Source organism: Dendrobates tinctorius, unplaced genomic scaffold (assembly GCF_039654945.1).
Source record: "Dendrobates tinctorius isolate UK_male_01 unplaced genomic scaffold, ASM3965494v1 ptg000270l, whole genome shotgun sequence".
NCBI classification, from domain to species: domain Eukaryota; kingdom Metazoa; phylum Chordata; class Amphibia; order Anura; family Dendrobatidae; genus Dendrobates; species Dendrobates tinctorius.
In genome coordinates this window covers 6957501-6967500 of record NW_027361937.1, presented here as the reverse complement: position 1 = coordinate 6967500, position 10000 = coordinate 6957501, and the positions used below count along the sequence as shown (strand labels likewise).

Below are 10000 nucleotides of genomic sequence, written 5' to 3'. Positions count from 1 at the left end.
GCTGCCCTGTTTTCGCTCACCATCCTTTTGGGCCTTCCCTATTCTATATCCTCTGGGGCTAACATAGTTAGCAAGGCCGAAAAAAGACATTTGTCCATCCAGTCCAGCCTACATTCCGTCAGAATCAATCCCCAGATCTACGTCCTTCTAAAGACCCTAAGAACTGTAAGATACAATATTGTTATGCTCCAGGAAGACATCCAGGGCTCTCTTGATCCCCTCAACTGTGTTCACCATCACCACCTCCTCCTCAGGCAAGGAATTCCAGATTCTCACTGCCCTATCAGTAAAGAATCCTCTTCTATGTTGGTGGAAAAACCTTCTCTCCTCCAGACGCAGAGAATGCCCCCTTGTGACGTCACCTTCCTTGGTAGAAACAGATCCTCCAAGAGATATTTGTATTGTCCCCTTTTATATGGTTATTAGATCACGCCTCAGTCATCTTTTTTCTAGACTAAATAATCCTAATTTTGCTAATCTCTCTGTGTATTGTAGTTCCCCTATCCCCTTTATTCATTTTGTTGCCCTCCTTTGTACTCGCTCTAGTTCCATTATATCCTTCCTGAGCACCGGTGCCCAAAACTGTACACAGTACTCCACATGCGGTCTAACCATTCAGTGTGTAATGGTGATAGCGATTCCTTCTTCCCACGTGTATAACCTTCCATTTATCATTGGTTACCCGCATCTGCCACCTTTCGGCCCAAGTTTCCAACTTATCCAGATCCAGCCATGCGGTTTCTCGTGTTTTGTAGCAGAAGAGGGAATTCCGCAGGCGGTTTTCTGGGATGACGTGGGTTAGCACAAGCAGTAAAAGGAGGTAAGAAGCAAGCGCCCAACGTGGGGCTCGAACCCACGACCCTGAGATTAAGAGTCTCATGCTCTACCGACTGAGCTAGCCGGGCTTCTGACGCCTGCCGGCGCATCGGAGCTGCACGCGGCACGGTCCGGTCGCGCGCAGGTAGCTGTCAGATCCTGGGTGTGGCGGACACCACCGACATCGCAGACGCATCCAAGCATTGGTGGTTCAGTGGTAGAATTCTCGCCTGCCACGCGGGAGGCCCGGGTTCGATTCCCGGCCAATGCAGAGCAGCTCTTTTCCTCGTTTGCTGACCGTTGCATTGCGCCTCCTTTCATTGTTGACTTTACAGACACTTGCAAAAAAGTCTTTGGGCTCTTGCTGCCCTGTTTTCGCTCACCATCCTTTTGGGCCTTCCCTATTCTATATCCTCTGGGGCTAACATAGTTAGCAAGGCCGAAAAAAGACATTTGTCCATCCAGTCCAGCCTACATTCCGTCAGAATCAATCCCCAGATCTACGTCCTTCTAAAGACCCTAAGAACTGTAAGATACAATATTGTTATGCTCCAGGAAGACATCCAGGGCTCTCTTGATCCCCTCAACTGTGTTCACCATCACCACCTCCTCCTCAGGCAAGGAATTCCAGATTCTCACTGCCCTATCAGTAAAGAATCCTCTTCTATGTTGGTGGAAAAACCTTCTCTCCTCCAGACGCAGAGAATGCCCCCTTGTGACGTCACCTTCCTTGGTAGAAACAGATCCTCCAAGAGATATTTGTATTGTCCCCTTTTATATGGTTATTAGATCACGCCTCAGTCATCTTTTTTCTAGACTAAATAATCCTAATTTTGCTAATCTCTCTGTGTATTGTAGTTCCCCTATCCCCTTTATTCATTTTGTTGCCCTCCTTTGTACTCGCTCTAGTTCCATTATATCCTTCCTGAGCACCGGTGCCCAAAACTGTACACAGTACTCCACATGCGGTCTAACCATTCAGTGTGTAATGGTGATAGCGATTCCTTCTTCCCACGTGTATAACCTTCCATTTATCATTGGTTACCCGCATCTGCCACCTTTCGGCCCAAGTTTCCAACTTATCCAGATCCAGCCATGCGGTTTCTCGTGTTTTGTAGCAGAAGAGGGCATTCCGCAGGCGGTTTTCTGGGATGACGTGGGTTAGCACAAGCAGTAAAAGGAGGTAAGAAGCAAGCGCTGAGATTAAGAGTCTCATGCTCTACCGACTGAGCTAGCCGGGCTTCTGACGCCTGCCGGCGCATCGGAGCTGCACGCGGCACGGTCCGGTCGCGCGCAGGTAGCTGTCAGATCCTGGGTGTGGCGGACACCACCGACATCGCAGACGCATCCAAGCATTGGTGGTTCAGTGGTAGAATTCTCGCCTGCCACGCGGGAGGCCCGGGTTCGATTCCCGGCCAATGCAGAGCAGCTCTTTTCCTCGTTTGCTGACCGTTGCATTGCGCCTCCTTTCATTGTTGACTTTACAGACACTTGCAAAAAAGTCTTTGGGCTCTTGCTGCCCTGTTTTCGCTCACCATCCTTTTGGGCCTTCCCTATTCTATATCCTCTGGGGCTAACATAGTTAGCAAGGCCGAAAAAAGACATTTGTCCATCCAGTCCAGCCTACATTCCGTCAGAATCAATCCCCAGATCTACGTCCTTCTAAAGACCCTAAGAACTGTAAGATACAATATTGTTATGCTCCAGGAAGACATCCAGGGCACTCTTGATCCCCTCAACTGTGTTCACCATCACCACCTCCTCCTCAGGCAAGGAATTCCAGATTCTCACTGCCCTATCAGTAAAGAATCCTCTTCTATGTTGGTGGAAAAACCTTCTCTCCTCCAGACGCAGAGAATGCCCCCTTGTGACGTCACCTTCCTTGGTAGAAACAGATCCTCCAAGAGATATTTGTATTGTCCCCTTTTATATGGTTATTAGATCACGCCTCAGTCATCTTTTTTCTAGACTAAATAATCCTAATTTTGCTAATCTCTCTGTGTATTGTAGTTCCCCTATCCCCTTTATTCATTTTGTTGCCCTCCTTTGTACTCGCTCTAGTTCCATTATATCCTTCCTGAGCACCGGTGCCCAAAACTGTACACAGTACTCCACATGCGGTCTAACCATTCAGTGTGTAATGGTGATAGCGATTCCTTCTTCCCACGTGTATAACCTTCCATTTATCATTGGTTACCCGCATCTGCCACCTTTCGGCCCAAGTTTCCAACTTATCCAGATCCAGCCATGCGGTTTCTCGTGTTTTGTAGCAGAAGAGGGCATTCCGCAGGCGGTTTTCTGGGATGACGTGGGTTAGCACAAGCAGTAAAAGGAGGTAAGAAGCAAGCGCCCAACGTGGGGCTCGAGCCCACGACCCTGAGATTAAGAGTCTCATGCTCTACCGACTGAGCTAGCCGGGCTTCTGACGCCTGCCGGCGCATCAGAGCTGCACGCGGCACGGTCCGGTCGCGCGCAGGTAGCTGTCAGATCCTGGGTGTGGCGGACACCACCGACATCGCAGACGCATCCAAGCATTGGTGGTTCAGTGGTAGAATTCTCGCCTGCCACGCGGGAGGCCCGGGTTCGATTCCCGGCCAATGCAGAGCAGCTCTTTTCCTCGTTTGCTGACCGTTGCATTGCGCCTCCTTTCATTGTTGACTTTACAGACACTTGCAAAAAAGTCTTTGGGCTCTTGCTGCCCTGTTTTCGCTCACCATCCTTTTGGGCCTTCCCTATTCTATATCCTCTGGGGCTAACATAGTTAGCAAGGCCGAAAAAAGACATTTGTCCATCCAGTCCAGCCTACATTCCGTCAGAATCAATCCCCAGATCTACGTCCTTCTAAAGACCCTAAGAACTGTAAGATACAATATTGTTATGCTCCAGGAAGACATCCAGGGCTCTCTTGATCCCCTCAACTGTGTTCACCATCACCACCTCCTCCTCAGGCAAGGAATTCCAGATTCTCACTGCCCTATCAGTAAAGAATCCTCTTCTATGTTGGTGGAAAAACCTTCTCTCCTCCAGACGCAGAGAATGCCCCCTTGTGACGTCACCTTCCTTGGTAGAAACAGATCCTCCAAGAGATATTTGTATTGTCCCCTTTTATATGGTTATTAGATCACGCCTCAGTCATCTTTTTTCTAGACTAAATAATCCTAATTTTGCTAATCTCTCTGTGTATTGTAGTTCCCCTATCCCCTTTATTCATTTTGTTGCCCTCCTTTGTACTCGCTCTAGTTCCATTATATCCTTCCTGAGCACCGGTGCCCAAAACTGTACACAGTACTCCACATGCGGTCTAACCATTCAGTGTGTAATGGTGATAGCGATTCCTTCTTCCCACGTGTATAACCTTCCATTTATCATTGGTTACCCGCATCTGCCACCTTTCGGCCCAAGTTTCCAACTTATCCAGATCCAGCCATGCGGTTTCTCGTGTTTTGTAGCAGAAGAGGGCATTCCGCAGGCGGTTTTCTGGGATGACGTGGGTTAGCACAAGCAGTAAAAGGAGGTAAGAAGCAAGCGCCCAACGTGGGGCTCGAACCCACGACCCTGAGATTAAGAGTCTCATGCTCTACCGACTGAGCTAGCCGGGCTTCTGACACCTGCCGGCGCATCGGAGCTGCACGCGGCACGGTCCGGTCGCGCGCAGGTAGCTGTCAGATCCTGGGTGTGGCGGACACCACCGACATCGCAGACGCATCCAAGCATTGGTGGTTCAGTGGTAGAATTCTCGCCTGCCACGCGGGAGGCCCGGGTTCGATTCCCGGCCAATGCAGAGCAGCTCTTTTCCTCGTTTGCTGACCGTTGCATTGCGCCTCCTTTCATCGTTGACTTTACAGACACTTGCAAAAAAGTCTTTGGGCTCTTGCTGCCCTGTTTTCGCTCACCATCCTTTTGGGCCTTCCCTATTCTATATCCTCTGGGGCTAACATAGTTAGCAAGGCCGAAAAAAGACATTTGTCCATCCAGTCCAGCCTACATTCCGTCAGAATCAATCCCCAGATCTACGTCCTTCTAAAGACCCTAAGAACTGTAAGATACAATATTGTTATGCTCCAGGAAGACATCCAGGGCTCTCTTGATCCCCTCAACTGTGTTCACCATCACCACCTCCTCCTCAGGCAAGGAATTCCAGATTCTCACTGCCCTATCAGTAAAGAATCCTCTTCTATGTTGGTGGAAAAACCTTCTCTCCTCCAGACGCAGAGAATGCCCCCTTGTGACGTCACCTTCCTTGGTAGAAACAGATCCTCCAAGAGATATTTGTATTGTCCCCTTTTATATGGTTCTTAGATCACGCCTCAGTCATCTTTTTTCTAGACTAAATAATCCTAATTTTGCTAATCTCTCTGTGTATTGTAGTTCCCCTATCCCCTTTATTCATTTTGTTGCCCTCCTTTGTACTCGCTCTAGTTCCATTATATCCTTCCTGAGCACCGGTGCCCAAAACTGTACACAGTACTCCACATGCGGTCTAACCATTCAGTGTGTAATGGTGATAGCGATTCCTTCTTCCCACGTGTATAACCTTCCATTTATCATTGGTTACCCGCATATGCCACCTTTCGGCCCAAGTTTCCAACTTATCCAGATCCAGCCATGCGGTTTCTCGTGTTTTGTAGCAGAAGAGGGCATTCCGCAGGCGGTTTTCTGGGATGACGTGGGTTAGCACAAGCAGTAAAAGGAGGTAAGAAGCAAGCGCCCAACGTGGGGCTCGAACCCACGACCCTGAGATTAAGAGTCTCATGCTCTACCGACTGAGCTAGCCGGGCTTCTGACGCCTGCCGGCGCATCGGAGCTGCACGCGGCACGGTCCGGTCGCGCGCAGGTAGCTGTCAGATCCTGGGTGTGGCGGACACCACCGACATCGCAGACGCATCCAAGCATTGGTGGTTCAGTGGTAGAATTCTCGCCTGCCACGCTCTTGCTCTTGCTCTTGCTGCCCTGTTTTCGCTCACCATCCTTTTGGGCCTTCCCTATTCTATATCCTCTGGGGCTAACATAGTTAGCAAGGCCGAAAAAAGACATTTGTCCATCCAGTCCAGCCTACATTCCGTCAGAATCAATCCCCAGATCTACGTCCTTCTAAAGACCCTAAGAGCTGTAAGATACAATATTGTTATGCTCCAGGAAGACATCCAGGGCTCTCTTGATCCCCTCAACTGTGTTCACCATCACCACCTCCTCCTCAGGCAAGGAATTCCAGATTCTCACTGCCCTATCAGTAAAGAATCCTCTTCTATGTTGGTGGAAAAACCTTCTCTCCTCCAGACGCAGAGAATGCCCCCTTGTGACGTCACCTTCCTTGGTAGAAACAGATCCTCCAAGAGATATTTGTATTGTCCCCTTTTATATGGTTATTAGATCACGCCTCAGTCATCTTTTTTCTAGACTAAATAATCCTAATTTTGCTAATCTCTCTGTGTATTGTAGTTCCCCTATCCCCTTTATTCATTTTGTTGCCCTCCTTTGTACTCGCTCTAGTTCCATTATATCCTTCCTGAGCACCGGTGCCCAAAACTGTACACAGTACTCCACATGCGGTCTAACCATTCAGTGTGTAATGGTGATAGCGATTCCTTCTTCCCACGTGTATAACCTTCCATTTAACCTTTCGGCCCAAGTTTCCAACTTATCCAGATCCAGCCATGCGGTTTCTCGTGTTTTGTAGCAGAAGAGGGCATTCCGCAGGCGGTTTTCTGGGATGACGTGGGTTAGCACAAGCAGTAAAAGGAGGTAAGAAGCAAGCGCCCAACGTGGGGCTCGAACCCACGACCCTGAGATTAAGAGTCTCATGCTCTACCGACTGAGCTAGCCGGGCTTCTGACGCCTGCCGGCGCATCGGAGCTGCACGCGGCACGGTCCGGTCGCGCGCAGGTAGCTGTCAGATCCTGGGTGTGGCGGACACCACCGACATCGCAGACGCATCCAAGCGTTGGTGGTTCAGTGGTAGAATTCTCGCCTGCCACGCGGGAGGCCCGGGTTCGATTCCCGGCCAATGCAGAGCAGCTCTTTTCCTCGTTTGCTGACCGTTGCATTGCGCCTCCTTTCATTGTTGACTTTACAGACACTTGCAAAAAAGTCTTTGGGCTCTTGCTGCCCTGTTTTCGCTCACCATCCTTTTGGGCCTTCCCTATTCTATATCCTCTGGGGCTAACATAGTTAGCAAGGCCGAAAAAAGACATTTGTCCATCCAGTCCAGCCTACATTCCGTCAGAATCAATCCCCAGATCTACGTCCTTCTAAAGACCCTAAGAACTGTAAGATACAATATTGTTATGCTCCAGGAAGACATCCAGGGCTCTCTTGATCCCCTCAACTGTGTTCACCATCACCACCTCCTCCTCAGGCAAGGAATTCCAGATTCTCACTGCCCTATCAGTAAAGAATCCTCTTCTATGTTGGTGGAAAAACCTTCTCTCCTCCAGACGCAGAGAATGCCCCCTTGTGACGTCACCTTCCTTGGTAGAAACAGATCCTCCAAGAGATATTTGTATTGTCCCCTTTTATATGGTTATTAGATCACGCCTCAGTCATCTTTTTTCTAGACTAAATAATCCTAATTTTGCTAATCTCTCTGTGTATTGTAGTTCCCCTATCCCCTTTATTCATTTTGTTGCCCTCCTTTGTACTCGCTCTAGTTCCATTATATCCTTCCTGAGCACCGGTGCCCAAAACTGTACACAGTACTCCACATGCGGTCTAACCATTCAGTGTGTAATGGTGATAGCGATTCCTTCTTCCCACGTGTATAACCTTCCATTTATCATTGGTTACCCGCATCTGCCACCTTTCGGCCCAAGTTTCCAACTTATCCAGATCCAGCCATGCGGTTTCTCGTGTTTTGTAGCAGAAGAGGGAATTCCGCAGGCGGTTTTCTGGGATGACGTGGGTTAGCACAAGCAGTAAAAGGAGGTAAGAAGCAAGCGCCCAACGTGGGGCTCGAACCCACGACCCTGAGATTAAGAGTCTCATGCTCTACCGACTGAGCTAGCCGGGCTTCTGACGCCTGCCGGCGCATCGGAGCTGCACGCGGCACGGTCCGGTCGCGCGCAGGTAGCTGTCAGATCCTGGGTGTGGCGGACACCACCGACATCGCAGACGCATCCAAGCATTGGTGGTTCAGTGGTAGAATTCTCGCCTGCCACGCGGGAGGCCCGGGTTCGATTCCCGGCCAATGCAGAGCAGCTCTTTTCCTCGTTTGCTGACCGTTGCATTGCGCCTCCTTTCATTGTTGACTTTACAGACACTTGCAAAAAAGTCTTTGGGCTCTTGCTGCCCTGTTTTCGCTCACCATCCTTTTGGGCCTTCCCTATTCTATATCCTCTGGGGCTAACATAGTTAGCAAGGCCGAAAAAAGACATTTGTCCATCCAGTCCAGCCTACATTCCGTCAGAATCAATCCCCAGATCTACGTCCTTCTAAAGACCCTAAGAACTGTAAGATACAATATTGTTATGCTCCAGGAAGACATCCAGGGCTCTCTTGATCCCCTCAACTGTGTTCACCATCACCACCTCCTCCTCAGGCAAGGAATTCCAGATTCTCACTGCCCTATCAGTAAAGAATCCTCTTCTATGTTGGTGGAAAAACCTTCTCTCCTCCAGACGCAGAGAATGCCCCCTTGTGACGTCACCTTCCTTGGTAGAAACAGATCCTCCAAGAGATATTTGTATTGTCCCCTTTTATATGGTTATTAGATCACGCCTCAGTCATCTTTTTTCTAGACTAAATAATCCTAATTTTGCTAATCTCTCTGTGTATTGTAGTTCCCCTATCCCCTTTATTCATTTTGTTGCCCTCCTTTGTACTCGCTCTAGTTCCATTATATCCTTCCTGAGCACCGGTGCCCAAAACTGTACACAGTACTCCACATGCGGTCTAACCATTCAGTGTGTAATGGTGATAGCGATTCCTTCTTCCCACATGTATAACCTTCCATTTATCATTGGTTACCCGCATCTGCCACCTTTCGGCCCAAGTTTCCAACTTATCCAGATCCAGCCATGCGGTTTCTCGTGTTTTGTAGCAGAAGAGGGCATTCCGCAGGCGGTTTTCTGGGATGACGTGGGTTAGCACAAGCAGTAAAAGGAGGTAAGAAGCAAGCGCCCAACGTGGGGCTCGAACCCACGACCCTGAGATTAAGAGTCTCATGCTCTACCGACTGAGCTAGCCGGGCTTCTGACGCCTGCCGGCGCATCGGAGCTGCACGCGGCACGGTCCGGTCGCGCGCAGGTAGCTGTCAGATCCTGGGTGTGGCGGACACCACCGACATCGCAGACGCATCCAAGCATTGGTGGTTCAGTGGTAGAATTCTCGCCTGCCACGCGGGAGGCCCGGGTTCGATTCCCGGCCAATGCAGAGCAGCTTTTTTCCTCGTTTGCTGACCGTTGCATTGCGCCTCCTTTCATTGTTGACTTTACAGACACTTGCAAAAAAGTCTTTGGGCTCTTGCTGCCCTGTTTTCGCTCACCATCCTTTTGGGCCTTCCCTATTCTATATCCTCTGGGGCTAACATAGTTAGCAAGGCCGAAAAAAGACATTTGTCCATCCAGTCCAGCCTACATTCCGTCAGAATCAATCCCCAGATCTACGTCCTTCTAAAGACCCTAAGAACTGTAAGATACAATATTGTTATGCTCCAGGAAGACATCCAGGGCTCTCTTGATCCCCTCAACTGTGTTCACCATCACCACCTCCTCCTCAGGCAAGGAATTCCAGATTCTCACTGCCCTATCAGTAAAGAATCCTCTTCTATGTTGGTGGAAAAACCTTCTCTCCTCCAGACGCAGAGAATGCCCCCTTGTGACGTCACCTTCCTTGGTAGAAACAGATCCTCCAAGAGATATTTGTATTGTCCCCTTTTATATGGTTATTAGATCACGCCTCAGTCATCTTTTTTCTAGACTAAATAATCCTAATTTTGCTAATCTCTCTGTGTATTGTAGTTCCCCTATCCCCTATCCCCATTTTGTTGCCCTCCTTTGTACTCGCTCTAGTTCCATTATATCCTTCCTGAGCACCGGTGCCCAAAACTGTACACAGTACTCCACATGCGGTCTAACCATTCAGTGTGTAATGGTGATAGCGATTCCTTCTTCCCACGTGTATAACCTTCCATTTATCATTGGTTACCCGCATCTGCCACCTTTCGGCCCAAGTTTCCAACTTATCCAGA

The 10000-nt window shown here is 49.3% G+C and overlaps 13 non-coding genes across 13 annotated transcripts; 7 read left to right on the top strand and 6 right to left on the bottom strand.

Annotated features, from left to right (window-relative positions):
- Nucleotides 1-832: 832 nt before the first annotated feature.
- Nucleotides 833-905, bottom strand: TRNAK-CUU (transfer RNA lysine (anticodon CUU)). Its single transcript has one exon. It is a non-coding gene; the product is annotated as a tRNA-Lys (tRNA).
- Nucleotides 906-1016: 111 nt separating this feature from the next.
- TRNAG-GCC (transfer RNA glycine (anticodon GCC)) lies at nucleotides 1017-1087 on the top strand. Its single transcript has one exon. It is a non-coding gene; the product is annotated as a tRNA-Gly (tRNA).
- Nucleotides 1088-2168: 1081 nt separating this feature from the next.
- On the top strand, nucleotides 2169-2239 carry TRNAG-GCC (transfer RNA glycine (anticodon GCC)). The gene has a single exon. It is a non-coding gene; the product is annotated as a tRNA-Gly (tRNA).
- Nucleotides 2240-3347: 1108 nt separating this feature from the next.
- On the top strand, nucleotides 3348-3418 carry TRNAG-GCC (transfer RNA glycine (anticodon GCC)). The gene has a single exon. It is a non-coding gene; the product is annotated as a tRNA-Gly (tRNA).
- A 924-nt stretch (nucleotides 3419-4342) lies between these two features.
- On the bottom strand, nucleotides 4343-4415 carry TRNAK-CUU (transfer RNA lysine (anticodon CUU)). Its single transcript has one exon. It is a non-coding gene; the product is annotated as a tRNA-Lys (tRNA).
- A 111-nt stretch (nucleotides 4416-4526) lies between these two features.
- On the top strand, nucleotides 4527-4597 carry TRNAG-GCC (transfer RNA glycine (anticodon GCC)). The gene has a single exon. It is a non-coding gene; the product is annotated as a tRNA-Gly (tRNA).
- A 924-nt stretch (nucleotides 4598-5521) lies between these two features.
- TRNAK-CUU (transfer RNA lysine (anticodon CUU)) lies at nucleotides 5522-5594 on the bottom strand. Its single transcript has one exon. It is a non-coding gene; the product is annotated as a tRNA-Lys (tRNA).
- Nucleotides 5595-6570: 976 nt separating this feature from the next.
- TRNAK-CUU (transfer RNA lysine (anticodon CUU)) lies at nucleotides 6571-6643 on the bottom strand. Its single transcript has one exon. It is a non-coding gene; the product is annotated as a tRNA-Lys (tRNA).
- A 111-nt stretch (nucleotides 6644-6754) lies between these two features.
- TRNAG-GCC (transfer RNA glycine (anticodon GCC)) lies at nucleotides 6755-6825 on the top strand. The gene has a single exon. It is a non-coding gene; the product is annotated as a tRNA-Gly (tRNA).
- A 924-nt stretch (nucleotides 6826-7749) lies between these two features.
- TRNAK-CUU (transfer RNA lysine (anticodon CUU)) lies at nucleotides 7750-7822 on the bottom strand. The gene has a single exon. It is a non-coding gene; the product is annotated as a tRNA-Lys (tRNA).
- Nucleotides 7823-7933: 111 nt separating this feature from the next.
- Nucleotides 7934-8004, top strand: TRNAG-GCC (transfer RNA glycine (anticodon GCC)). The gene has a single exon. It is a non-coding gene; the product is annotated as a tRNA-Gly (tRNA).
- A 924-nt stretch (nucleotides 8005-8928) lies between these two features.
- Nucleotides 8929-9001, bottom strand: TRNAK-CUU (transfer RNA lysine (anticodon CUU)). The gene has a single exon. It is a non-coding gene; the product is annotated as a tRNA-Lys (tRNA).
- Nucleotides 9002-9112: 111 nt separating this feature from the next.
- On the top strand, nucleotides 9113-9183 carry TRNAG-GCC (transfer RNA glycine (anticodon GCC)). The gene has a single exon. It is a non-coding gene; the product is annotated as a tRNA-Gly (tRNA).
- Nucleotides 9184-10000: the final 817 nt, after the last annotated feature.